Here is a 27,750-nt window from a genome sequence, read left to right as displayed (position 1 = left end):
AGCTTACTGGTGTTGTGGTTCAGTGGGCAACACTGTTGCCTCCCAGTGGTGAGGTTGGGGGTTTGCGTCCTGCTTCTCCTTTCTGTGTGTAAGGTTTGTGGATTTTCCCAGCTTATACCTTGCGTTTGCTCTGGTGTGTTTGCGCTGTAATGTAAGTATATGTCTCTGCTGGTTCGAGTACTGGGTGTGTCAAGAGGAATATATGGCGAAATAGGGTCATTTTCCATGGATGCTTTCTGGAAGTATGACAGTAAATGTAAACAAACATCGGAAATGTATTGTGTTATATGAACAAAGGTCTTTAATTATAGATGTCTATTAATCATAGCTGACCTATATGTTTGGTGAATGTCTGGGCTCTTTCTGAGCATTTTCGGCCAATAGAAATTACCTCTTGACACGCCCACCTCTTGACACGCCCACCTCTTGACACGCCCACCGTGGTGTTCTGCAGAGCCCCACGTCTCCTGCGATGTGCAAGTACCCCACACAGGGTGTTCACACTGCTTCTGCTCTATGCCAGTGTTTCTCAATCCAGCTCTCCTGGACCTTCCAGACAGCCCAAGTCTTTGCTCCTTCCCAGGTCCCCAAAACAGCTGTGCCAGGTATTCGGTGTTTGTCACTCTTTGGTTCAAGTGGGAGCTGGGAGAGAGCAAAAACACGGGCTGTCTGGGGGTCCCCTTGGACTGGGTTGAGAGACGCTGCTTAATACTGCTCGAGATGGGCTCCAGACCTGGACACGTCCCTGAGGAGGATAAGAATTGTAAGATTGATGGGCAAATAAGATTACCCTCTGCCGTCGTTCATTTTAACGCACCTCAATAATTGTCGGCAGATCCATCAGTGGCCAAGCTTTCGTAGCTCGTTATAGCACTACTGAGCCATGTTAATGGCCGGCCATGGTAATGGATCTCTCCAATACAAATGGGATGCTTAGAAATCCAGGGTACAGATGAAGTTCAGAGGCAGTCGTGCTTATTGATGTATTGTTACATAACAGGGCTTCAGCAGAAAGAAGGCTGGGGGTGCACAGAACCAATTTCATTCATTTCCCCCTCCCCCCCACAGATGCAATAATCAATCAGTCAGACTTAATGAAATCCCAAACTCAGCATATTGATGCTCAGACTCATTAGAAACAAATAGTTTCATATGTATTACACTAGGGCAGTGGATATTGCAGTGAGCCCTGCTGTTAGTGCTGCGCTCCCCTACCTCCTAAAAAGCAGGATATTTAACACTTTGAATGCCTCCCATCCCTCTTCCCAATTCGCTGAAGGAGGTGCATGATCAAATCACAAATAAAATGAGAGTGCAGGAAGTAAACAGGCCTCGGCGGTTTCCTGTCATTTCCTGTGGATGTGTTTTTTTTGTTTGTTTGCTCACTGACTCTTACTCATCACCTAAAGAGCTGCAAATTACCGAGTGCCGTTGCGCGTGGCTAGAATTCAGACAGAAGCGAGTCTTTGGGTGCAATATGACTTTGGGTTCTGACGTGCCTCAGCGTACTTAAAAGTTACATCAATTATTGAACAGGATGAAGCAGAACTAGAAGACGTTAATCTCATAATGGTGATGAAATCCAACCTCACTCCTCTCATTCGGTCTTGGTGGCTTATTTACTTTCCGGTGCTGGTTTACGAGTGAGAGCTCCCTGGACGCTGTCGATGAAAATGACGGGGAGAAGAAGACGGTGCTGAAAATCGAAGTTCCGCGTGAATCGGAGAAGATAGCATGGCTTGCGCCACGTTCGCGGGACCGCGGACGTTCCCCAAGGCTTGTGCCAAGAATCGGTAGTTGTGGCCGCCGGTGAACGTCCCTACTTACGGCAGCTTTTAATCGTTCGTGGTAATCGTGGGTCTGAGAGGATGTTCACGTGGGGGAACTCGCAGACTGTCAGGGGTCGGAATAGGAGGCATTCTCCTCTCACCCCATAACATTAAAGCATCTCATTCCCAAGTTTGAAGTGCTTATTTTGTTTCACTCTGCCTGTCAAATTCAGTATTGGAGAGCGAGGACCTTGCTGGTTCTCCCAGTTTTCTCTGTTCTCTCCTGTCAAACAGAAATAATGCATCTCCCCATGCCCCAAGCACTATACATTTCTTTTTGGGAGCTCATCATAATCGACATGTAGCAGCTACTGGGATGATGTACGGTAGCCATTTTGTTCCAAAATGCCGTTGACTTTTTGCCTGATGAGTTATTTAACCAGTTATTACCCTGTGAGGGATTACAAGAGTTTTTTTTTTTTTTTGGGAGGGGCTTCATTGTGCCACCCCCCAGATTTTCCGCATTTCTTTCTTTTTCTAGTATTGTAGTGAAGGGATGAACGCCCCCTACTGGTCGGCCTGCACCACTGTCCCACTTGTGAACCCAGCAGGATGGTTTGGCTGCAGGATGATGAACGTAGGTTCATGGCCCTGGTACCTACTCACCCTGCCCAGCCATCACCAGCCATGGCTGGGTTATCCCTAAGCAGCTTGTGTTGCTAATGGCTAGTGAAGGAGAGGCAAGAAATGGTATTGAGGCGTGAAGGAAGGCCAGAGCACACGAAGGTGGAGGAGGACTCCGGCGGTCACCATGACAACAGCGTAAAAGGCCAGGGCAATTAGGCGATTTTGTGTCCCCGGCAGGTCTAAGCACGCGTACACTCGCAGCAAGCGAAAGACAATAAGAATAAGAAAAACAGTCAAGTCGTAAATGGAGCGAAAGAAATGGCCTCAGCCGCAAGGGACTCTAACCTTCTACCACCCCACCGCGGGAAGATGGGCAGCGGTACGAGGCAGCGGCAGAGCAAACAGAAGACAGCAACCAGTCTCAGCGGTATGTCGCCGGAGAGCTGGGATCAATATGAAGAGGCAGAGCGTCTGGGTGTAGGACTCACCGAGGGGGATGAACACCAAGCCGGCTAGCAATTAGAATTCAAATGAAAGCAGAGCAGCCCAAGAGTGTCTGGAGGGGGGGTTACTGCAGGTGGGGAGCGGGGGGGGGCTTATTTGCTGTTGACCTCTGCTTGTCTCCTTTCTGGACCACCTGAGACAACAGAGCTTCTCTCTTCTAGCACAATACAAAGATTTGTGGGGAAGGTGGTGGTGCAGGAGGTAGTGCTATTGTTTGGCAACCGGAGGGTTGCAGGTTCGAGCCCTCGTTTCTCCTGACCCCATCAAAGTGTCCTTGAGCAGGACACTGAACCCCAAATTGCTCCCAGTGTGCAGGTTGGCACCTTGCATGGCAGCCTCCGCCACTGGTGTGTGAATGGGCATGAAATATAAAGCGCTTTGCGTGCTTGAAAGAGTAGAAAAGTGCTAAATAAATGCAGTCCATTTACCATGATGGTGCTGATTAAATGCTCGCCACCGCCCCCCTTTGGCCAAATGTGAAAATAGCAAGCACTGATTATCAAGCTAGGCTTTCAGTGATGTCACAGGGCCCCTCTACTCAGTTATGTCCTTTTCTACTGCCATTTGAAAGTTCAAGCAATTTTACATAACTTGATGCACAGGGCTGCAAGACAGGAGAGCTCCTGTGAATATAAAATATACATTCCAGATAAAAAGCCCAGCTGCCCATTTAAGACAAGCCAAGACATTGCAGGGGCAGTTTAACATCCATCAAGCTAATCAGAACTCTACACATCTGGAGAGTCTTTCTCCATTGTACATGCCTAGCTGACCCAATTTAAAATCCTAACAACTCAATCAGTCCAATTAAGACCAGCTGGGTTTCTTTAACAAAATCATCCGTGGGTAGGGGGGCAGGTGATCAATCGCCATGGAAACACATGACTGTGCATCCAATCAGCTTACGCTACCTTTACTTCCGCTAAATCACGCCCGCAGGGCATTGGAATTCATGCCGCAGGTCACAGGTTAAAAAAATCTGTTCCCTGCCCTTTTTGGATGCGGCAGATCAGAGATTCAGCAGCAGTGCATTCTGGGAAGGCCTTCTGAGACACAGCGTCTTAAGTGAGGTGTTTGGAGACGTCGGTACCATTTGGGTAGGTTAGTAAGGTCACTTCGGGAGCCAGAACAACAACGGTGAGCAGCTATAAGTACTTTAATAACTTAGCCGAGCAATCTCTGGGAGGTCTTGGGGGTTGGTGTGTGTGTGGATTAGGTTTATATTAATTGCATTGTGAGGGACCAAATGTCCCCCACAATGTGATAAAAACCTGTTATCTTTCAAGGTCCCCAAAAGACCTGTGAATGCAATCAAAAAAGTTAAAAAGTCGGTTACGGTTAAGGTTACGGCTGGGTAGGGGTTAAGGTCATCATATTGGGATTAGAGTTTATCCCATAGAAATGAATGGAGAGTCCCCACAAAGATATAATTACAAACTTGTGGGGGTGAGTGAGTGGGAAGCGGCTGTTTTTCAGACTAACGGGAAGAAAATGGCATCGCTCATTATAATCTGGCCCAACTGAAAAAAACAATCTATATAATTGCTGCCGCAAAACCCTGGTCTGCGGAAATGTCAAACGTAAGAGTCAAAAATAGTATTTAGCAGGATTGACGAACAGACCGTTGAGTGCGACCTGCTGCAGGCCGCACTGTCTGGCCTGTTTTTAGCGCCACGGCCGCAAGCGGCTCCCTTCCCGCAAATGCTGAAAGACGTGAGTTTGGTCCTGCTGGGATTCCTTTGTTTCTCTGTTTTTTGTTTTGCTTTCTTCCTTGTTATGGATGCTGTTTTCCCAGAATAGAAAATGTTGAAAAAATAAATATGGGGTGGGGGGGGATTTCTGTAAGGAATATAATGACACATTGCTTCTTCTCACAAGAGATGAGTGTTTGGGGGATGGAGGATGAAGTGTCAGATATAACGGAAGGCGCTGCAGATGGTGCGCTGGTGAAGTGAAGGTCACGGGTGGGGCTGCCCCTGCTTCATCCTGGACCCCCCCGAGAGGTTCAAGTCTCTCATTCTCTCCGTGTCTGGAGTTGATGTGTCCTTCCTCTGAGTATTAGACCAGTGGTCCTCAAACTCGGTCCTCGGGCCCCACTGCCCTGCTTGTTTTCCTGCTATCCCTGCCCCACACACAAGTCCCAGCTGTCTTTCAGCTTCTGATTGACTGAACACACCTGATCCAGGTGAGCAGCAGTGTGTAGGACAGGGATAGCTGGAAAACAAGCAGGGCAGTGGGGCCTGAGGACCGAGTTTGAGAACCACTGGGTTAGACTGACGGGTGTCTCCAAATTCTCCATATTGATTTTGCGTTACTGTCATGTGATGAACTGGCATCCCATCCTGCTTTTACTCTTGCCTTGTAACCTATGCTGCCCGGGTTAAGCTTCTACCCATGACCCTCACCAGGGCAAACGGTTGGAACAGTCCTCGGCGACCCCCAAACAGTCCATATTTTTGCTTCCTCCCAGCTGCACCTGAACCAAACAATCAAGAACATGGCACATTCTTGGCACAGGTGTGTTAGGGGCTGGGAAGGAGCAAAGATCTGGACTGCCTGGGGAGCCCCCAGGACTGGGTTGAGAGACACTGTGTTAGAAGAGGGACGGATCATCTGTAATTTGCCTCAGATGAACGTTGCTAGAAATTAACACCATATTTCGTATGTGATGTTGATGTTGAGATAAATAGCGTACAGCAAGATGCTTTTGACAGCCAGGAGATTCTAGACTGTTAGCCTTGCAAAGATCATATTTAACATTTTGTCTATGATAAGACGTTAGTCGCGATTTGGTCAATGAAAAATTCCTGAAGGGTACAAATTGTAAATATATATTTATTTAGTTGGACTGGGGGGTATTCGGTGTCCTGTGGTCTCTGACGCCTTCAGAATATTAAGCGTTAATAAGGCAGTGGAGATTTCCTGATGAACTCCTGCTAAACAAATATAACTTTGATGTAGGTGTGGATGGCACCCCCTGCGCTCCTGCACGGATGCCCCCCCACTGCGCTCCTGCGTGGACCGCCCCCCCCCCCCCCGCATTCGCCTCCCTGTGTTTCCTGCGAATTAATTGCCTGCATCTGGTAGCTTTTGCTTTTTATATGCGGAAAATTGAGGAGCGAGTTTGCTGGCGATACAGTGAGCTCACGGTGCCTCTCTGTCCTCGTCCCAAATGGCCCATAGAGCTGGAGGAACAGAGAAATAACAGCATGCATAGTATAATCATGTCAAAATTACTGCAATTGGCATATGCGAACCAATAAAACTTTATTAATAAAAGGCAGAATTATATCTATGTTTTCTACAAAACAAAAGGTTAGATCTGAGTTTTTCAAACCCAGATACACTAGTGGACATTCCCCCGTGCCCCCCCATGTATGCACATTCTGCAGTCATCAGTGTAAAATAATAAAGAATCGGACAATGTTTGTTTAACACAGGCTGTGGGTGGTTGAATGGAGGCAACGGCTCGTGTGGGTGATCGTGTCAGTTTGCTTGATGACGATTCCGGGCCGTGGAGGTGAAATTAGTGGCTGGATCCGAAATCCGCGGCGAGCGTTAGTGCATCGCGCCAAGGTGCCGTCTCACCGCCCATCCCCATCCATCGTAACCTTACTGCCATGGCAACGCTGTGAGGAAGCCCCGAACTCACGCCGGGCGTCGTTTTCATTTCGCAAACTGCCCTCCAATTTCTGTCCTTCTCGGGAATGAGGCAGAAGTTACAAACGCATGTAGGAGACGGAGTCGTCAGATAGGGGCGTGGCTACAGCTCGGCAGCCCCCCCCCTCCAAATGGACTTTTTACCTCCCTCCCCCAGGTTGACAACTTATGTCAGAAGTCTTGAGAATGCTGGTGCCTATCCAACATACCCAAACACCCACCCCAGGACAGCATTCTGCTAATGTTACTGGGTGGGGGCCTGCTTGGAGAGTCAGCCTGCTGCCTGCACTTCTGAACTGCCCTGGGGGAGGGCGGCGGGTGAGGGGACCATCCTCGCCTTGGAAAAACCACTCGCATATCTTTTCTTGCTTCCACTGCCTTTTGTGCTCAATTAAAGCCACAGTTTTGGCTTCTCCTGCCCTTTAGGATTGGAAAAAAAAAAACACGGAAATACACACAGGCGACTGTGAAGCCAACTTTATTAAGCTGCACTCCGGCAGAAGGCCCCCCCCGTGGGAGCTGGTTTTTAATTCAAACCCCTGCGAATTCCTCCGAGCTTTCATTAACTTCGGTGACTGGCTCATCACGTGGCCTCCCTGCTCAACAAAAAAGAGGAAAAAACACTTAGAAACTTGTATTCATAAAGTCATCAGTCCAACTTCCCCTGCTTGCATTGTGCTGATATAAATGCTGATAAATTTTAAAAGAAATCGTTTCCTTCGGTTATTAACCGAGTGGTTGATTGCTTCCATGCTTAATGGTGCAGAAGCTTTTGGAAGTGAGGGACACTGTTTTTCCCGTATGTGTGTGTGTGGATTATGTTTATATTACATTTGCGGGGACCAAATGTCCTCAACAATGTGATAAAAACCTGTTATCTCCAAAAAGATCTTTGAATGCAATTGAAAAATTCATGCGTGTGTGTGTGTGTATGTGTGTGTGTGTGAAGTGTGAAGTTAAAAGGTTCCAAAGTTAAAAATGGTCCCAAGCAGCTCAGGGATGAAAATGGGGTTTAAAACTGGGAAAATGGTTTCTTTGCTGGGAGAGCGCTCCGGTAGGGAGACAGGGAACCCGGTAATGAGGGAGACGGGGAACCCGGTAATGAGGGAGACGGGGAACCCGGTAATGAGGGAGACGGGGAACCCGGTAATGAGGGAGACGGGGAACCCGGTAATGAGAGAGACGGGGAACCCGGTAATGAGGGAGACGGGGAACCCGGTAATGAGGGAGACGGGGAACCCGGTAATGAGGGAGACGGGGAACCCGGTAATGAGAGAGACGGGGAACCCGGTAATGAGAGAGACGGGGAACCCGGTAATGAGGGAGACGGGGAACCCGGTAATGAGGGAGACAGGGAACCCTGTTATGGCAAAGGAGCATCACACAGCCCTTCCCAGCAAGTGTTTTTGCCGTGAGGCCCCAGCAGGGCACGTGCCCCTGCCAGCCGCCATTTGGCCAGATGGTCCCATCTCGTCCGCTTCTCCATCCGTCCGTCCACAAAACATGGAGCCACGTGCCTCTGCCCTGACTCTGCTCTCTAGCCAGGTGCCCGTTCCTGCCCCTGAAATCATCCATTTTCTTTCTTTATTGTCTATCACTGTGAAACACTAATACAACGTTTGTCCATTTGTGTGGGAGAGGGTACGTCAGAAGTACCTGTAAAACTCACGTTCTGAACAACCGTAGAAAATGATCTGTAGATAATCAGTATTGGCTCCTTGTCAGTCATGGCTGTGAAAAGCCAAGCCTGTTTAGGCATGCAAGCACACTGGATCCACTGCAGACTGCATCGCCATGGCTGCAGTGTGTGTGTATTTCCTCCAAACAGCGTTTACAGGGAATCTCCCCGCCATGTCTGGTGAGTTTCCATCCATCCTGTTTAAAACACGCAGTCCGTAAAAGCATTAAGACTGGTAATCTTTCAATTACAGGCGAGTCAACGCAGACCTGAAAATGTCCTTGTTAGCGTAGGATGATTCCCTTTGTTGGTTTCCGCGTGACTGGTGTGAGCATGAGACTGGCGCTCAGGTATGGTTGTCAGGGCGTCGCTTCCACAGGCTGTTGTCATTGTCAGCGTGATGAATACTTATTTACCTTCCCCTGGTGCTGGATGCCCAATAGGTGTATGATGCCTGCCTGGGGAAAGGCTGGGGAAAGGGCAAAGGCCAGCCCTGAGAGAGAGGCATCTCTCTCTGCGCTCCACTTCCATTTATTTACAGGGTAAACCGTGGGCTACCGCATCCGTGGCGTTTCCGTGGTCTCCGTATCCGTGCCGATCCCCTGGTCTCCGTATCCGTGGTGATTCCGCGGCCGCTTGCCAAGCGGCAGATGCGTTTAGCAGGTTGCGATGAATTGGCAGCCAGTTCCTGTTGGGGGGGGGGGTGGGGGAGCCCCGCTGGTTCACGTACCTGAACCGTCTGCGTGCAAACATGCAGGTGCAAGTTGGGGGGAAGGGGGGGCAGGTATATGGGGATGTGGACGGCCAGTGCTTTTAGCTATGGAAAATAAATGAAGTTGTGCTTTAATTATCATCTGAACAAGTATATTGGTATGCCTCTTTTCACATATCTCATCTTGTTATCTTCGGGGGCGTAAACACAAGTTAGAGTAAAGCTTGAGGTCAGGCTGTTCACACAAGTGCCCAATGGACGTGTGATGGAACTTGAACTAGCAACCTTCTGGTCGGGGTAAAGACGCCTGATCTACCAAGCCACACATTACCTGAATAGCTGCGGTTGTCAGCAGCAGTCTACGCTAATTTCTTTTAAGTCCTCGAACCTGTACGCATGTGGCAGTGAGTCACATCCTCTCTGCATCTGCGCTTGACCCTCATGATCCCTTCTCTGCCTTGCTGTCCAACCCTAAGGCGACACTGGAATACTGTGCTGTGGCAGTGCCGCGCCAGCATGCTGTATCTAACCTTTATCCTGTTATGAGGGGACACACTGGAACTCGACAGTGCTGTAATCCTCCTCCTGGCCTCCTCTCTGTCATCAGTGATATGTGCAACTGTATGACCATTTTCAATTGATTAACAGAATTGTGAGTCGGCCTCGGTTTGTCGTAAAATCAATCACCATAATGAAAAACAAATGAACACATTACAATTAAAGCAGATTTTTTTTTCATTTCTTCCCAATATACTCTTGTTGCAATATTCTCTTCCTGTAAAGCCCCCAAACACACGAGTAGGGCCCCAGCTCTCAGTATCTGCTGCAGAGCTGAGGGTGTTTTACATTTCCCAGTGGTTCATGCCATCAGATTTATTTATTTTTTTGCTTTCTTAAGAAGCTCTTTATCTGTGGGCATAATGGGGGGGGGGTAGCTGAATGCTGGTTGGCCCCTGTGTGCCTCGTCTCCTGTCACTCAGCGATTGACTAATGATAATGGCTAATGATAAGATTGGCCCCTCTGTGTGAATTATAGCCCGGGTCGTGTGCCTCCCCGAGATCCCTGAGCCGTTTGGCTGTGCGGTTGGCTTAACTGCCCCCCACCCGAACTCCTACCCCAGCCTCCTGATAAAATGGAGTCACCTCATTTTCAATTGAAGTCTTTCACGGAGGCTCACTCCAGGATGGTGTTATTTAAAGCTACTTATCTAGTTGGTAGTTTATTTGCTTTTACCCATTTATTTTACTCCATAAACCATGCTCGGGGGTGAAAACACACACACACACACACACACACACAGACCAGACAGGCACACACACACGTACGCACGCATAGACACACAGTCGCCTGGACTCTCAACTGCGGCATATAGAACATCAGCATGGTACTGTCACCTACTGGCAGAATTATTCACTACAAGTCAGTAGCCACCCCCCCCCCCCAACATGAACAAGCCCACATTTAGTTCTCTTCCACTGTTGACACACCTCACCGGTCACAGCCATGAACTGCTTGTTTACCCGGCTGAGGCAGGCAGGTGTTACTCTGAAACAGGAATGTAGAGCAGCTTAGGGCTTGGGACTCAGAGGCTTAAGGGAGGCTCACAGAGAACAGGAATGTGCTGTGAATAGCACAGAAGACATTTTAAAGAAGGGACAGGGGTACGAAACAGGAGGAGAAATATGTATGCATTGTATCATGTAAATCTACGTATGATGGAATCCAATCATCTTTCAGCCACTAAATGTGTGTATTCAACTACTGTGAACGTGCAGCGTCCTTTTGAATTAACGAAGTGCATGTCTGTCTGTCTGACCTGTCTGCTTGTCAGTCTGTCTGTCTATCTAAATGTCGGTCTTTCTCCTTGCCTCTCTGCCTGCCTGTCAATCAGTCTGTCTGTGTATCTGTCTGCCTGTCCGTCTGCCCATTTGCCTGTCTGTCTAGCTATCAGTCTATGTATTGGCGGGCCTGGAGTCTATCATAGGCAGCATAGGGTCTGAGGAGGTGGTCCTACATTTTCTGTCAGTTGGATGTTGAAACTGTAGTTAAGTACTTAAATAAATGTACACTGTCTTCATAGCAGTCGCCCTCCGCTGTGCTGTGTCTGTATCTGGATGCCTAATGTGGTCTGACCGAGGAGGCCAACCTGTGCTTTGTGTTTGGCACCTCCATCCCTCCCCAGGCATTTTCAGTCCCCCTGTCGTGCCGACAGCACACATTAATCACGAAAAAAATGGCCTGCTGGGTAAATGGAAAGTGAGCGTGGCAGCAGAACTCGGCTGTGGCATCGTGTGCGGATACGAAGGAGGTGGCTGGGGCGGGGAGCCTCTTCACGCTTGGTGTCTGTCATCCCTCGTACAGGGACTGTGTCGCCTGGCAAAGACGCGGCTCCTCGATTTTAGCCGCCGCATGCGTGCCAGAGCCAGCAGAGAGTTTACGGAACCTTGGTAACCCGCTCACAGGACACGGAACCCGTCACGGAAAGGATATGGGGCGTTTGCCAAGCCCGCTTTACACCCCTCTATATAAACAGGCCGAAAATCCTCTTCCTCACACGTCCGTGTTCAGACACAAATGCACGCCCAGAGCTTTTAAGCTACATGCATAATTAATGCATCTATACAGAGTATAATAATGTACTCACAACTTTCTTCAGCTCTTTGTTGCTATTAAAGCTCAGGGAGATGCTTAAAAAAGGAACAGAAAGTAACTTTGGGGAAAATTAGAAGTCATGCCCGCTGAAGCAAAACAAAAACAGCCAGCCGTAAAATTAATACTTTTACTAATAATTAGCTGTACAGAAAGCCAAAGCGTTGAGAGACAATAGTCAGGTTAAAGTTCATTTGCCTAATTTCATGCTGTACCTTTTCCTTCCGGATTTTTCACTGTGAGTGAGTCTTCACTGTGGATGTGATGGGTTCTCTGAGCTGCGTTTATCTGGCCCCCGGTCCATCGACGGGACCCACTCCCTCCCCTCCATGGGTAAATTGTAATGGCAGTATTAGGTGACCTTTCCTTCCAACAGCTCTCATGAATGCTCAGAATGAACTGCCAGAGATGGTGTATAATCATGTCTAGGGGAGGCTCCCCCCCCCACCCCCCAGGGTGTCATTAATGGCCAGGGGGACTGGGGCTTTGTGGCTGTCCCCATTGATTGCGCTCTGCAAAAGCCCTGGCCTATCGCACCCAGATCCCACCCCATCCCTACCTGATGCGTAATCCGGCAAGCAACTGTTTGGAGGCTTGGGGGGGTCATGTCTGAATCTGTGTTCTGCTGTGATAACAGACACCTCAGTGACGATAGGGCTGGGCTGTTTAAAAGCACAGGAGGGGGGCGATGCCCTTTATCTCTGTAACTTCTGTCCGATTGAGTAAAGGAGGGAACTGAGCTTAGGTCCAGATCATCTGCTCTGATCAGAGAAAAACAAAAGCAATAGAGTATAAATAAAATTCTAAAAGAGTTTTATCAGAGACGTGTCTAGTTCCTGTTTCGTTTCCGGCCCAATTAAATGAAGTGAGGTGAAGGGGGTTTCTGTTTCGTCTCGTTCCTGGGCGTGTTTGCTGGGGGGTGACGAGCACGGATCGGCGAGGATGCAGAGAGGGAGTGTTTGTCTGGAGCGACGGGGAGACGCCTGCGTTTTACAGCCCCAACACCGACCTGCAGGGCCTGGCTGATATGGTCCCTGAAGGCGCATCTGAGTAAGGGGGCCATGAGGGGCATTAAGTAATGGCCACTTGTCTGTTTGCGTTTATATAAGTATAAGATATAAGAATTTGTTTGTTTGTTTTTTTTTTCAAAAGAAAAAACTGGGACATAATTCAGACTTTTATGAATAAGGTTTTATTGCTTTGCATTAAATTATGTGCATGAATAGCTTCAAAAATCCCCACACCCTCCTATCCCCCCCCCTCCAGTTCTCCGGTCCAAGGCTGAAGGCTTTTCAGTCTCTATCTGTATAGCTGGCCCTGGCGATATGAAGTGTTTCATATATTTTAATGGAACAAGCAGAATTTAAACAATGACCAGCGGTTCCTGCTCCCATCATTCATGCTCTCGAGTGTCCTGACTGGAAACGGGTCTGTGTAGCGAACCATCATCAGCTCTACATCAGAGCCGGCCCCCCCGAGCGCCCAGTGTTCAGTAATTAATATGTGGGGAGGAGTCAGTAGGATGGGGGAGGGGGCTAGGGGTCCCCCCACACACATATATGTATCCTCAAGGCTGTTAAAGAAATGCTTTGCTCGGCCGCGCTGAGCCGACCTCCAACACACAGGGCAATTAAATCCCCGCACAGCAGCAAAGACGTCATGAAGATGGACTCCACAGCCGGTGAAGGACATGCACCCCCCACCCCTGGCGATGGCGCCTGGCTCCTGGGACCCGCCAGCCAATATTGCGATCGCTAATCAAGCCCACGCACTAAGCCCCCGGCCCCCTGGTCCATTGCGCAAAATTACAGCTGCGTTAGCACTGGAGTGTGCCGTGGTTGCAGTTGGGCGTGTGGGTGGACACCACAGCGGACCCCCCCCCCCCATCACCTTCCTGCTGCTTCATGTCTGGCCCCTAGTGTCAAAAATTACACCCCCAAGCACAAACTCGCCCTAAAACATGCCCCTGCACACCAAATGTCTCCAAACCCCTGATGCTGGTGTCAGTTAGCAATGCTAACAGGGTTAAACGAAGGGTGGATTGCAGCAGTGTGTTTGGGGAGGGGGGTTGTGATCAGGTGGGATGTGTGCCTGACTGTAGCGGGGAGAGTTGGGGGTGAACTTCCCCAGCGTCGGAGCTTGACGAACTGTCTTAATTAAGCACGGAGAGGAGGAACATGGCAAGTTCTTTAGCTCGGGGGCCCCGGGGGAGCCACTTTAACAAGAAGCAAACCCCATTTGGGGGGTGGGGGTGGGGGGCTCTTAATCCAAGCCTGACCAGCCTGAACCGGACTAAACAGGGAGCCAGACTTTATGCAGTTTCCGTTAGAAGGGACAGCCGGGGTGCTGTCACTTTGTGGCTTTACTGACACCTTTATGTATTTGCGTTACGATTCTGCCTCACGTTAACACAGCCTCTTGAGCCAATAGGATTTCATGTTTGTTTAGGGGATGCCTTTTTCCAAGGTTGGCGTCAGAAAAGTAGGATCACACTGTACCCTGGGTCCAACAGTGGTTTGATCACTCTGTCAGCCATGAGATTTGAACTGATAACCTTACGAACATGGGCACTGATCAGTAACCCACCGAGCAGCACTCCGCAGCAAATCATCACCTGCTTCTTGGTTTCACTAGACAAAGCAGTGGTCCGTGAAGCTGGACATTCTGAAACCTCATGGATTCCTGTGAACCCTTCTCGTTTACTTGCACAGTATGTTTGGCCATGGCAGCGGGAATGTTGCACCAAAGATTATTAAGAAGCAAAGTAATGTGAGGTGATGTAAAGATTAAGACCTGGGTAGATGTGCAGCGAAGGACTCGTGGTTCGGGACACAGCTGGTATCTCTTCCAGAGGTGGTTAGTCTTTGTAAACAAAGGCAGACCTATAGATGCTCTCTTTTCGTTTGAGCAGGGCACTCAAGTTGGGGTGTTCCTGGCTTCGGTGAGCCACACTGGGGGTTTGTGTCAGATTGGATCGATGTCGGCAGCCAAGTGCTGACAGACCCTCGGTTGACCTGCATGCCGTGCTGTATTTTCACACCCCGCAGAGTGGGGAGCACCTGAACCTTGTCCGTAAACACCTAGCACTCTTACCCTCATCATTCATTCACGCTTCTCCAAGGGCGATTCTGGGTTTTTTGTTTTTAAGGTGGGGACTGTCCATATCCAAGGGGCTGCACCCCTCAAAGGCTGTACTTCAAGACCGAATGCGTGACAGCGGAGCGACAGGCCGTCCCATTTTGAAGCCTCCTTCAAAGGAATGCGTCCTTCTCTCGCTCACCAGATCCCAAGATTCAGTGAGCAGAGGTAAAGTGGGTGTGTCCGGACTCCGTGTTTCAAGGGTAAGGACAGGAACAGCTGGTGACTGGAATAGACAATTATCCATAGGCCGGGCCATCCCATCTGACGGCGAATTCTGTTGGACCTTTGAAGGAAGCAGGCTACAAAGGCTAGGCCTTATTAGACTACATCCTTCAAAGGACACGGCCCCTGAATTCGAACACAGCCAGAGGGGCCATAATCCATATGGAGGGGTCAACGTATCACTAGCCAATGATATATTTTGAATCGGTGAGTGACAGGAGGGAACACTCCGGGGGCCAATTAGATTTCAGCTGCGGTGGGTGCCCTTGTGACCCCTGCCCCAACATACTCCCTCTGTCACACGCTAAGGGCAGCTTGATACTCACCACAGTGGTGCATTCCACACACGCAACCGGCAAATTACATACTGAATCAACTGGGACTTGCTCTGATTCCACCCAGAGACCCGCTAAACTGCTGTTCTGTCATTCCCAGATGGGTCTCTTTTACCATAAATTAACTGCGGAAATCACTTAGTTACCAGTTATCTGTATTGTACATGTGCAATAAAACTGTATGCACCAATGCTATATATTATGAAAAATAAATAAAAGAAAAATAAATTAATAAAATAAAGAAAATACGTAAAATATATAGATGTACAGTATGAAGTTGTGTGGTGATACATAGTTTTTAGCAGCATTAAATGTAACAATATAGTTTTTTTTTTTAAATAGCAGCGGTCATGATTTAAGATGCTCTGATTTTCACCTGGGGCCCTTCAGCACGTCATCATTCTACGTTACTGAATAACGGCACAGCTGTGATAGAAATCCTTTGCTTTGCTTGATATCTGGTGTGACTGAACACCACTTGTCAGCCCAACCCTTTATATTCTGCATCGGTTGGGGTGGGCGGAGGACAAAGGTGCTTCAGGGTGTCCAGATGGGCACTGTGTTTTGCCACAACACACGGTGGACTCCAGTGCTATTGACTCCGCCGTGTGACTGTGAAAACACCCCCTCGGCCGTTACAAACAGCTCGGAAGTGCTGCTGGGTAATTTCCTAGTCGATTGCTTGTATCCCTGGAAACCGCCTTAAGGCAAATTCCTCTTAGAGAGCTCTCTGGCCAGCAACTAGATTCCTATCATCTCTTCTCTTTATTCCCTTCCTCCAATCCACAAAATCCAACCCCCCACCACCACCACCTCCACTTTCAACGACTGTTTTGCGTTCCAATACATCCGGCAATTGCAATTTGATTCCACAGAAAGTTTTTAATAGACTTAAATTGGAGCTGAAGCAGGAAGCCAATAAATGGGAATAATTAGTTTAGAAGTTGAAATTTTCCCATTGATATTTTCCCTTTATCATTTCTTGTGCTCTTCCTTTGAATTGCCGTTCTTGTGTGAGTCATGTCAGTTGTACCCAACTTCACTGGCATTACTGTATAGACCTTGTTATTAATAATGGCAGATAAGCAACTAGGAATGTCTATATATATATATGTGATATATGTGCATCATTTTTTTTTGTGAAGGAGGCTCTATGTGCATATTAATATGCACGTGTGTGTCTGTCAGTGAGTTCGTGCATCATTATATTTGTATGTAAGCACATATGAGTGTGCTTTTGTGTGTGGGGAGGGGAGTTTGCGTGTGTGGTAGCCGAGGGAACCTGCTCGTGCTGTCCACGCTCATTAGATGTGAGAACAGCTTTCAGCGGTATTGGGATAATCAGACACATATTCACAGTTTACATTTAATGATCACATGGGTCAAGAGTCAGCTCACACAGAACGGAGATCCAAGATGGAACTCAGATAGGGAGCTCACACAGAACGGAGATCCAAGATGGAACTCAGACAGGGAGCTCACACAGAACCGAGATTGAACTTGGAGCTCAGAGAGGGAGCTCACACAGAATGGAGATCCAAGATGGAGCTCAGAGAGGGAGCTCACACAGAACTGAGACTGAAGATGGAGCTCAGAGAGGGAGCTCACACAGAACCAAGATCCAAGATGGAGCTGAGAAAGGGAGCTCACACAGAACTGAGATCCAAGATGGATCTCAGAGAGGGTGCTCAAACAGAACCAAGATCCAAGATGGAACTCAGACAGGGAGCTCACACAGAACCGAGATTGAACTTGGAGCTCAGAGAGGGAGCTCACACAGAACCGAGATTGAACTTGGAGCTCAGAGAGGGAGCTTACACAGAACCAAGATCCAAGATGGAACTGAGAGAGGGAGCTCACACAGAACCGAGATCCAAGATGGAGCTGAGAGAGGGAGCTCACACAGAACCAAGATCCAAGATGGAACTCAGACAGGGAGCTCACACAGAACCGAGATCTAAGGTGGAGCCCATGCAGAATTCACTCCACACTGAGCTGTAACGTGGAGTGAATTCTGACACTGTGAGTATACTGTTGCTGTGTACCCTGGCGTTTGGCCTCCAGTATCCTAATCCCTCTGGGTGGTCTGCTGCCCCATAGAGCTGGTCAGGGATCCTCTGACTCCCAGTCATAACATTTTGGGCCATTTTATTGATTTTTCTCCTCAAACAGTGACTTACTTACTTACAGCTTTAGTGTGAAATCTGCCACTGACTTTGGGTCAGATATACTGATTAGTCTTCCTTCTGTTCTCTTCATCCCGTGTTCCGTCCTTTTGGAGATACATGAATGAAAACATCATGCAGTAAGAGACTTTCCCTGATTGGACACACACACATGCACAGGCTCATATAAGTAACAGGAATTTAGCACAGAGCCTATGCGCTCTATGCAGGGAACAACGCAGTACAGGCTGCCAACCAATCGCATAGCCCACCTGCCCACGTTATCAAGTTTTTTGGAGAGTGGAGGGAAAGCAAAGAACCCAGAGGAGACCCCATGATGACACAGGGAGAACGTGCAAACTTCACATGCAGAACCAAGCCCTGTTTCTACAAGTGTGAGATAAGAGCTAATCACTGCACCATCCTCTACAGGCTTGATCACAAAATCCAAACAGCTGCACATTCGCAGAACCCAAGCATGTCAACTCAAAGTGCCTTTGCGAACTAATGAAAACTAATAAAAGTATATGTAACTTTTTTCCCATTCTCCCCCTTATCTCAGCCCACTACCTTATAGAATGTACTGTATGTTCTTTACTGTGTACATGCTGTATAAGGTTTGACTGAATGACTGGTTCTAAGTAGCATTTTTCTCCATTTCTTTGGGGTCTATTGAAAAGAGCAAACATCCCTAATGAATGCTCTTCAAGTAAATACAAAATATATAAAACAACGCGGCGGGAAGCCAGCTAAGTGCAGCGCCCTGGCCTCCATCTCTCTTCTCGTCCCGGTCCTTCCTCTTGGTTTCTCCCTGTTCACCCGGTAATTGAATTTGCACAGCCTGTGAGATTCTGTATCCGCATGCATCGAAAAATTATATCCCGGTCACGTCCTCCTAGGCCTTATTAAACGTACAGTGGGTTTATTGAATTACTCAGGCTCATTTAGGAGTGCATTGTCCTGCAGATATTTGGCTTTTGAATAACAGCTTGTGAATCATTCTTCTTCTTTCTGCTTTTTTTAAACACTTCTAGCGCTTCAATCCAGGGACCGGTTTGGCTCTTACCAAAGGACTGAAGTTTAGGGCTGAATGCATGAGAGAGCTCTGAGCTCATGAGATTCCTTTGTTTTCGCGGGTCTTTGGGTGTCTTTGCCAGCAGGTCTTTGATAGCAGCCGCTGGCGTGATTGCACTGCGGACATGATGGGGAGTGCCAGTCTTCATCTGCTTTCAACAGCACCTTCCACGGCGTGTTTATTCTGGAAGCGTTTCGATCCAGAAGACAAATTTTAAAAACGGAGCTGAAAATTCAGCTACCTCGGGTGAGGGTAACTTTATCTATAGTAAAGGCAGCCAGAAAATCTGTAAGTTCTCACGCTGAATGAAAGAAAGCCATAGAATGAATCAGGATGTAATACTTGAGGATTCTGTAGCACTGAGGACAAGGGAAAGAGACAACTGGTACAAATATTTGGTTGGTAAAGAAGAGCAAGAAAAGGGTTTAAATGCTCCGCGGTGGACTGTGCCTTTAAACTTGGCGCCATTTAAATATTCATTCCTACTGAAAGAGGTAAAGGGACCTAAAAGAGCCTCCATTTTTTTCTCGATTCACCATGGTGAATCCTTTCTCCACGGTCTGCTGTGCGTAAAAATCATTATAACAGGTTACCATGCCAACATTCTCCATCATATCCCTATGGGTGACCTCAGGCCTATTTCGTGTAGACTGTAGGACCACCCCCTGGAAAAAAAATAATTTAATATATGGGTAATAGTGGGAGGATTCTGTGGATCACTAGGACACCATAATTACTGGCATAACCATGCTTGACCTTGTCTGGGTCATTTGTTAGTGGGGTATAGTGGTCGCTGGTGTGATCTCATGTCGTGCCCGTCATTTGGTTTTGTTTTTAATCTCGTAAATGCTGATAAATGCATTTTGATGGCGCGCCGGGCAGCATACCCAAGCAAGGAGAGAGGTCCGCTCTGGCAGAAGCGCACAGACCTGCTGCGTGGCACAGGGGCCACAGAGAAATCCCACGCTATCTGACAAATGGATGGGGCCGGTCTCCTAGCATTAGCGCTCTAGCTAGTTAAACGAGGCAAATTTAAAGCAAAGGACATACCGGGCGGCCGCGGTCTGGCGGGCGGAGCCGGAGCCATCGGCGAGCTGCGGAAAACAGAGGGACGGCCGCTGCTCGCTAACAGGCTTGAAGTTAACAGACTGTGAGGACCAGATGGTTTCGCTGCTCTTGCCCAAAGCACCGTGCTCTCAAACAAAGAACAAAAAAAGTGCCTGGGAAGAAAAAAAACAACATGTTTAATCCTCTCAGAACGGCTGACAGACAGCGGGGAACAGCGAAGCCGTGGCAGATCGTCAATACTAAGAGGAAGAGCAACTTGGGCAGGAGGCGTAAGTCAGCGATAGATGGTGAAAGGGCAAAGAGTAGCCCTCAAACGAGTGTATGGTTACAAGAAACATCTCCAGGCATATCCCCCGTATCTGGCAGAGACAATTTGAGGTTGTACCCTTCTATTTGTCAACTGAAGAGCAGGTTTCCAAAACACGCTCAGTCCAGGGGATACGTTTTCATGAAGATTTCGGTGGACTTCTGGAGTTTTTGGAAATTTTACGGGAATTCTTCAATGGATCATGTGAGGACTGAGTCAGTGTTGGTTCCTAGTACTGTAACATGATGATGTAGCTTGACTTGGACAGAAATTTGCTCTTCAGTTGACAGGGTCAACACCACACCTCTGACATATTCCCCGATAACCCCTGGTGCGTTTACCCACAATTCCGTGCAGGAGCTTTGACTTGATTCCTCAGCCCGATCGTTAGTCAGCCAGTTGAAGTCTGTTTACATATACCCAAGGGGGATTCTTCCCACAATCCCCTCTTCTCTGCCGCCCTCGGAAACAAATTGCATGTGCGTTCTCGTTTGTTTTTCATCAGTTGTGATGGGCCCGGTGACGCAAAGGCAATGTAGCAGAACCTATCACAGGCCCGGCTTCATCTATAACCTCTCGCTGTCCCCAGACAGCTTGATGGCAGCCGTGGGCGGCACACAGGGTTTGCCTGAGTAGTGCGACTGCAGTTCGGGTTATTGATCAATTAACACGCTCGATTGAGCACTCCAGTCTCCAAAGAGCCGGGGGTGGAATACCCAGGAGGCAAGGGGTAGGCAGCTGCCCGGGGGCCCCAAAAACCGGAGCCCAGATGAAGACTTTCCAGAAGTTACAGTAATGAATACAAGACAATTTGATCATTTAAACTATAGCAACATGTCTGTTATTAGGATTTTTAATGACAGATTTTAGTATAGACATATCTACCCCACCCCCTGTATAGGCTGCAATGGAGTATTCCAAATTTCAGCCTTAATACATCATGGGAACCTCAGGTAAACAGATGGATTCCTGTTTTGACCTAGAGGTGGGCAAGGACAGTCGTAAAGTCATGAGCTAACTAGAAGATTTCAGCTCTGCCGCACTCTTACTGGGCTGCTGAGGCGTCCAATTACAGCTGTGCCTGTGGTCGGGGGTAGTGTGTGGCTCAGGGTTTGGATGCTGTGCTTTTGATTGGAAGGTTGCTAGTTTGAATCTCTGGGTTGGCAGAGTCATGTCACCATTGGCCCCCCAAGTAAGGCCTTTAACTACCCCCCCCCCCCACAATTGCTCCAGGTACTGGCTGACCCTGCCTTCTCAACTGGGCATCACTTTGGATAAAAGCGTTCGATAAATAAATGAAATGTCCTGATTCACCAATGGCTACAGTCTCTGGATGTGTGTTCTCAGTCTTGCATTGTCAAGTCTGGCCTCACAGTAGACATGTTGGGTGTCAGACAGTAACTTTCGAACCGATGGCCGGCGCCAAATCATGAAAGATTTACTGGTTTTTGGCAGAGTCCCTCTGGGCGGCCTGCTTCTTGCCAGCAGACCTCGTACAGCAGGCTGCAGTCCTTCCAGCTCGGTGCCGTCCACACACATGCTAATCTCGCTCTGGCTCTCTGCTCTCCCGGGATCTGTATTTTTCCAGGCCTCCCCATACAGAGATCTGGGTGCTTGTTAGGCTGAGTGACTGCATGCACCGGTGGAGCGTGTGGTTGGAAAGGGTACTGCACCTTGGCTTTTTTGGGGAGCGTGTGGAGCCCGGTGTTTGTATTCTCTGCGGAACGTGTGGGAATTGGCGGTATTCCGATGAAGATGTCCAAGCCACTGGAGTGCGTTGGGCCACTTTAAAGTAGCAGAAGTAAAGTAGGCCGTCTCCTGGGTGTGGATGTTTGCCTGTTCTCCTAATGCAGCGTCCTGGAGCTTTATTCCAGTCCAGCGCTCGTCGAACTGAATTGTGCCCAGAGACCATCAAAAAACAGAGAGAGGGATAGCGGAGGCAGTAGAAACTGGGGCTAACAGAGCAGGAGCTGTCCCTGTAGTGATGTTGGGCTGTCAGCGCGGTGGCATGCATTAGCAGGGCATTTCTATCATAGGCCTCGTCTTTATTTCTACACTTACTATTGGAGTTACATTTCTATCATAGGCCTCGTCTTTATTTCTGCATTTTCGTTTGCAGATGACTTTTTATCACAGCATCACAAGCCTTGTCTTTATTTCTGTTCTTTCTGTCGGAGTTGCATTTCTGTCAAGGCCTAGTATTTATTTCTGCGCTTTCTGCCCCAGCTGCAGTTCTGACGTCTTCCTGAAGGGGGACCAGGTGGGCGCAAGGTCTGTGAGTTTCCAGCGGCTCTCCAGCAGCCAGTTAAATTGTAGACTTTTCCCGTTTGTAGTCAGAGCCCAGTTGAGACGGAAGCCACCCCAGCAGGCACTTGTCTGTATGAATGGACTTGGATGAGTGTCACTTCAAAGGAATCTTACCTCTCCAGGCTCGTCCCCTGCCCACGTCTCCCCCCCTCAACCCACTCGACTCTGCTTCCTCCTTCACAACACTGGATTTTTGTTTGAATCACCGAGCATCAGTGCTGCTGATGAGATACACGCCCCATTCCCCCAGTGACCGGGCTTCACTGGCCTGTCTGAGGTTGTCGCCTGCAATTCATCTTGCGTCTCCATCATGTTGATGCACCCCCGACCCAGAGAGCGGACACCACCCAACGGGGCATCCGGTCGTGAATCGGGATTTTCTCGCTGACACATCTGCTGCATAGTCAGAGCGGATCGAACCTGATGGAGATCTGGTGGAGATCTGTGTCTGCGGGGATCATTTTACCACTCAGGCACTGATGATCTAAAAAGATCGAGTTTTTCAGAGACAGGGAGGGGCTGCGTTTGTGAGGATCCCTAGATGGTGACACTCATGTCACCAGGCTGTTCCTGTGAGATAACAGCAACAGGAAGTAGATTGATGGAATTTGTGGTGGAAGCGGTTTTTGTATCACGCTGGTAGTCAGTGATCTGTACTGTTTCCGGAAGGCTGGAGATCAAAGTGTTTGATGATGTTTGCTCATGTTCGCAATACGGCGTAGGAAGGTGGGACTCACGATGGCTGCTTCCATGTTTGTTTTTTAACGTGCGACTCCCCAGGCCACCCAGTGCGCTTGGTATCGCTCGCAGCGGCTCTATCACAAGCCTGAGGCGCCGGGGGCTGAAGAATCAGTCTGAATGAGCCACAGATGATTAGTTTAGCTCAGGTGTTTAACAGCCATGCTCTCAGTTTGACAATCCAGTATGTTAGAACAGTCCTGGGGGTTGTTCCACAAAGCAGGAATTTTTGCTTAACCAGATAACTTGTCAGATTTAAGGTAGTCCGGGCTAAATGTAAATGAATGGAGATAAAAATCAACTTAGCCCTGACTACCTTAAATCCAACAAGTTATCCGGCTAATGTATCTGGCACTTTAATCAAAAGTGACTTACAGTAGATGAGAGGCTTACGGTGTATATCTAGCTTTCTGGGACTTGACTCTACAACCTTTCTATTGTCAGTACAGCACTCTACTTGTTGGGCTAGAGAAGTTGAGTGTGATTAGGACTCTGAGCTAAGCCCCCGAGTTGTTAAGTCCCTAGCATCGGCCGTGGCTAGCAGTAGGAACCCTGGGTGAATAGCACGTAGAGGAGTACCACGTCAGTCTGAATTCCTCCATGGCAACTCACAGCCTCACCGAATCCTTTCTGTTTCATTAGCGCGTAAGCAGAGGGTGACGGAACAGCCAAGCTGGGCTGCCTCTTTGTTCCTGCCTGGTTTTCATTTCGTTCCTCCGTGTTTCACGAGCCCGTCACTGTTTCCTGTGACTCACGTCTGAATGAGACACTTCTGAATGATTACCCAGAGCACTGAGCAATCAACGTGTTCAGTAAACGAATTAACGTGCGGAGTGGAGCCCGAGGGCGTGGCGGACTCCTGCGTCTGGCACACGCCGAGGAAAGGGGCAGGCAGCTGCCGTTGTTTTTCACGGAAGCTGTACTGTCTCAGCCTGGGGAGTGAGGACTCAGCATGTTAGGCCTCTGTACCCATGACCAGGAGGTTGCTGCTAGGCAGAATACTGTGCTATCCAGTATGAGACACAGGTTTGGAGCCATGGGGGTGGTGTGTGGGTTAGGCCTTGGTGCTTGTGACAAGAAGGTAATTGGTTCAAATCCTGATCTTTGCTAAATAGTCACATGTCCATTGGGTCCCAGAACAAGGACTTTAAACCTCCCAAAACGCTGTTGGGGTGTCTGATAAATTGCTGACCCTGCACTCAGGCCCCAAACTCCACAAGTAACTGTGAGCATTCCGGCATAGTCGTGTAGGTGTAATTTCACATATGTTGCTTTGGAAGGCTGTGTTTCTGTGCATTACTGGCCAGCACACAGATTAAGGAAACTGGAGGAGTATGTGAACCATCAGGATTAAGCTAACACTCCTATGTTTCCCGCTATCAGCTTCATTTAGCGCTGAGCTCCCGTGCAGCATCATGCATCATGATAGGTGGGAGCGCCCATCAACTCTGCCAAGACGGGGGGGAAAACTCCTTCCATATGAAATCAACAGCCGAATAAGGGGCAAGCTCTGCCGTTTCACACATGCGTCCCACGCTAATGTTAGCGCCATTAAGGGGGTGTGGCCCCCCCGCTCTGGGTTGGTTTGACCGCGGCCCACTTGATCTTTTCACACCCATACCACCCAGTTTGATTTCCAGCATTCCTGTTATGCGACGAGGGAGCCATCACCCCACAGTCTACGACCTGGGGGAGGGTCCATGCGCCCCCAGATCCCGGCTCTGCTTGGTGCTGCTTTGTCTCGCTTCACAGACTGGCGATAAGAGGCCTCGGTGATACAACCTGCCGATCAGCCTCATAAGCTAACCTGGAATTGGGGGGCGTGTACCCCCCCAGTATTTCATTTGGCTCCATTCAGCCACCCCCAAATAAGTAGACCTTTGCTTTGGAATTACTGTGCCCCCCCCCAGCATCAAACCCTTTCCCATGGCCTTTGCAGCCTGTATTCTAGCTCCTCATGTATTGTCATCGATCTCAAAATGAATTACAGCAGGAGGATCTTCTCAAGTTAAATGAGCGTCCGTTTCGGTCTTTGTGGCTTCCTGTGGGAGAATCGCAAATATCTCTCCTCCTCTTTCTCCCCCTCCTCCTTCTGCTTGAGTTCCTCGCCTGAACCTTCTGAGGAGAACTCTGTTCTTTTAAACATTCTTATCTTCTTCTTCTTCTCATTCTTCCTCTCCTTCTCGTTCTCTTGTCTGTCACGGGTCCTCGTGCCCCTCACCTGGATCTTCTGAGTGAAGCGCTGTCCCTTTAAGCTCTGCCTGGTTCTCTCATCTCTTCACCCAAGTGCCCCGACACTTTCTCTGTTACATTAAGAAGCCCCCTCCCCCCAGGTCTCCTGCCCGAAACTCCATGTGGAGGGTGAGAGAAGGACGGATGTTTCTGTTCTTCAGTGCCCGCAAGAGGAGCCGGTCAGCAGGAGGTGTGAACGTGGAGCAGGTATGATGGAGAGCAGAGATGCACCATGACTGCAGAACCTCTTCTCTTTCAGAGCAGATCACCAGCCCCCCTTCCTCCATCTCCCTCTCCCTCCCCCCCAGATGGGAGTGTACACTTTCACATTTTCTCCGCGTGTGGAATTGCATATCGAAACCTTTCTCCCTACCTGAGGGGGGGCTTCCCAGGAGGGATTATGCAGGGCAGCCAGCAGACTGACTCACACATTCAGCGACAGTGTGTTTGTGTTTCCTGCCCCCGCAGACGGGTGCTGGCAAACCCCAAGCGGTCTCTGAAGCGGCAGAAAGACATAACTGCTACTGTTTGATGTAAATTGGCCTGGACAGGGATTTGGCTGCTGTCTATGCGCAGGTCTGTGTCAGGGGTGGTCTCTGGCTCAATATGACACTGTGACTGTGGTCGGAATGTTGTTGGTTTGAATCCCAGGGTTGGCAGAGTGACTTTGCCATTGGGTCGATGAGTAAGGTTCTTAACCCCCCACCCCGAAGTGTCCCAGTGGCTGTTTGATCCTGCTTTCTCAATTACACATTGCTTTGGATAAAAACAAAATATATAAACATCTGCTAAATGAATGAATATACAAAAAAAAAAAACTTGCCTGTCAGGTGTCATGTGACCAGAGTTTGTACAGGTCTGGTTCATGTGCAAAAACCGCACATAGTCTTCAATTTGTACCACATGTGACATGAAAGATGTCATACATGGTACTTGCAGGGACTGGCTGATGTAAGCCATGTGCTGTGTCAGATCTGTTCTCATTCAGGTCCTCCTGCAGTCCACATGGCACCGCTGGGTGTGGCCAGCCTCAGATGGGTTCTTTCTCTGTCTTGCCCCACATGTCGAAATTGTTCCAATGAAGCGGTGGTCTAAAAAACGCGATTAAGTGATCATGTGGAGAGACGGTATTGTGGTCCGGTGGACTGCAGCTGGGACTGGGGAATGAGGCAGGGAGATCGTTTATCACCCTTGTGCCCTGGCTGATGCAGGCTGTGAAGAAGAGAGAGGGCGCGTGTGTGTCGCGCTGGGGGGGGGGGGGGTTCCTTTTGATTTTTTTGTCAATAAAGACTGTAAAATCTGAAAATGGGTGTTTTATCAATTCATATCCTCTTTCAAACAAAACTGCAACCATTCTTGAATTTCTGGAATGGATTTCCAGAAAGTGCTGGTGTCTCTCTGGGTGTGTGCCTGCGCACGCCCGTCCGCACGTCTGTCAGTGTGTGTGTGTGTGTGTGTGTGGGGGGGGGGGATCTGCATCATGGGTGGCTTTAAGCCTGGCCCACTGCCGGTGTGCTGTTGTGGCTTCCTCATTATTTCTGTTTCAGACACTGCTAATCCCCATCACTGCTGATTAAAACGAGCAGCAGAAATGCCCCTCCCCCTCTCATCCATCCTGCCCCCCCAGCTCAGATCTGCTTAATTTTCCCGCTCCTTTGTCATTTATGACCCTTATCTCATTAGCGGCGATTGATCAACGAGATGCCAACAGCACATTTACCCTTTTGGCATCAGCGTAATAATACTGCATTTTAATTATAAATGCACTGCTCAGTAAGTGAGTTTGGACAAATCTGGAGCATCTTGTGGTCGATCGAGGATATTCGCCTGTTGTACCTTTGAAGCACGTCTATGTTCTGGCATCGTCCTTCGGATTGCATGATTAACACACGCAGCTGCATTGGGCTCTGCGTTGCTGGGTGCCTTGCTCGCCAGACTTGCATTGCACACGGCCCGGGAATCAGGTCGGCAAGTAAGTTCCCGCTTATCACATAATTAGGCGAAGATTCTGAAAGCGAAGCAGAATGTATCTGTGACAGAGAGGCACGTTTGCCATTCAGCTCTGTGAGCTACCAGCATGCAAGATCACTTCTATCCAACGTGATCCCGGGGTGAAGGTATAGGCCGGAAAGCCTGTGATGCCAGAGATGAATTAATCGTAGCATGTGGGACCGTGCCTTTGTTTAGAAGGTGTGGATAACACGAGCAGGGGTATGGTGACGGAGAATTGTAGCGGGATGCTTATGAGGCACAATGTGTTTGTCTGTGTGATTAGGTTTATATTACTTTGTGGGGGACCAAATGTCCCCCACAATGTAATAAAAACCTGTTCTTTGGACATTGTGGGGACAATTTATCAGGTCCCCACAAAGATCTGTGAATGAGTAAAAATGTCAAAAAGTCTTGTTTTTTGTTTGGCTACTTATGGTTAAGATTTAGGATGAGTATGGGTTAAGGTCGTCATGTTGGGATTACAGTTTTCCCCACAGAAATTAATGGAGAGTCCCCACAAAGATATAATTACAATCATGTAAGGTGTGTGTATATGTCTGTGAAAGTG

The 27,750-nt window shown here is 48.7% G+C and overlaps 1 protein-coding gene across 4 annotated transcripts in view; it reads left to right on the top strand.

The window, feature by feature from the left end:
* The window catches only part of dlgap3 (discs, large (Drosophila) homolog-associated protein 3), a 101,476-nt gene that overhangs the window by 12,808 nt on the left and 60,918 nt on the right, over nucleotides 1-27,750 (top strand). The window contains exon 2 of one of the 4 annotated variants that reach the window (XM_048993401.1): nucleotides 14,749-14,906. The exons of 2 other annotated variants lie outside the window; for them this stretch is intronic. The gene's annotated coding sequence lies outside the window, so the exon portion shown is untranslated. Of the gene's footprint in view, nucleotides 1-14,748; nucleotides 14,942-27,750 lie in introns of all 4 variants that reach the window. One more of the 4 variants, XM_048993403.1, reaches the window with a different exon arrangement.

The sequence above is a fragment of the Brienomyrus brachyistius genome, chromosome 23 (assembly GCF_023856365.1).
Source record: "Brienomyrus brachyistius isolate T26 chromosome 23, BBRACH_0.4, whole genome shotgun sequence".
Classification (NCBI taxonomy): domain Eukaryota; kingdom Metazoa; phylum Chordata; class Actinopteri; order Osteoglossiformes; family Mormyridae; genus Brienomyrus; species Brienomyrus brachyistius.
Note: the sequence above shows the minus strand (reverse complement) of the source record. Positions and strands in the feature narration are given on the sequence as shown.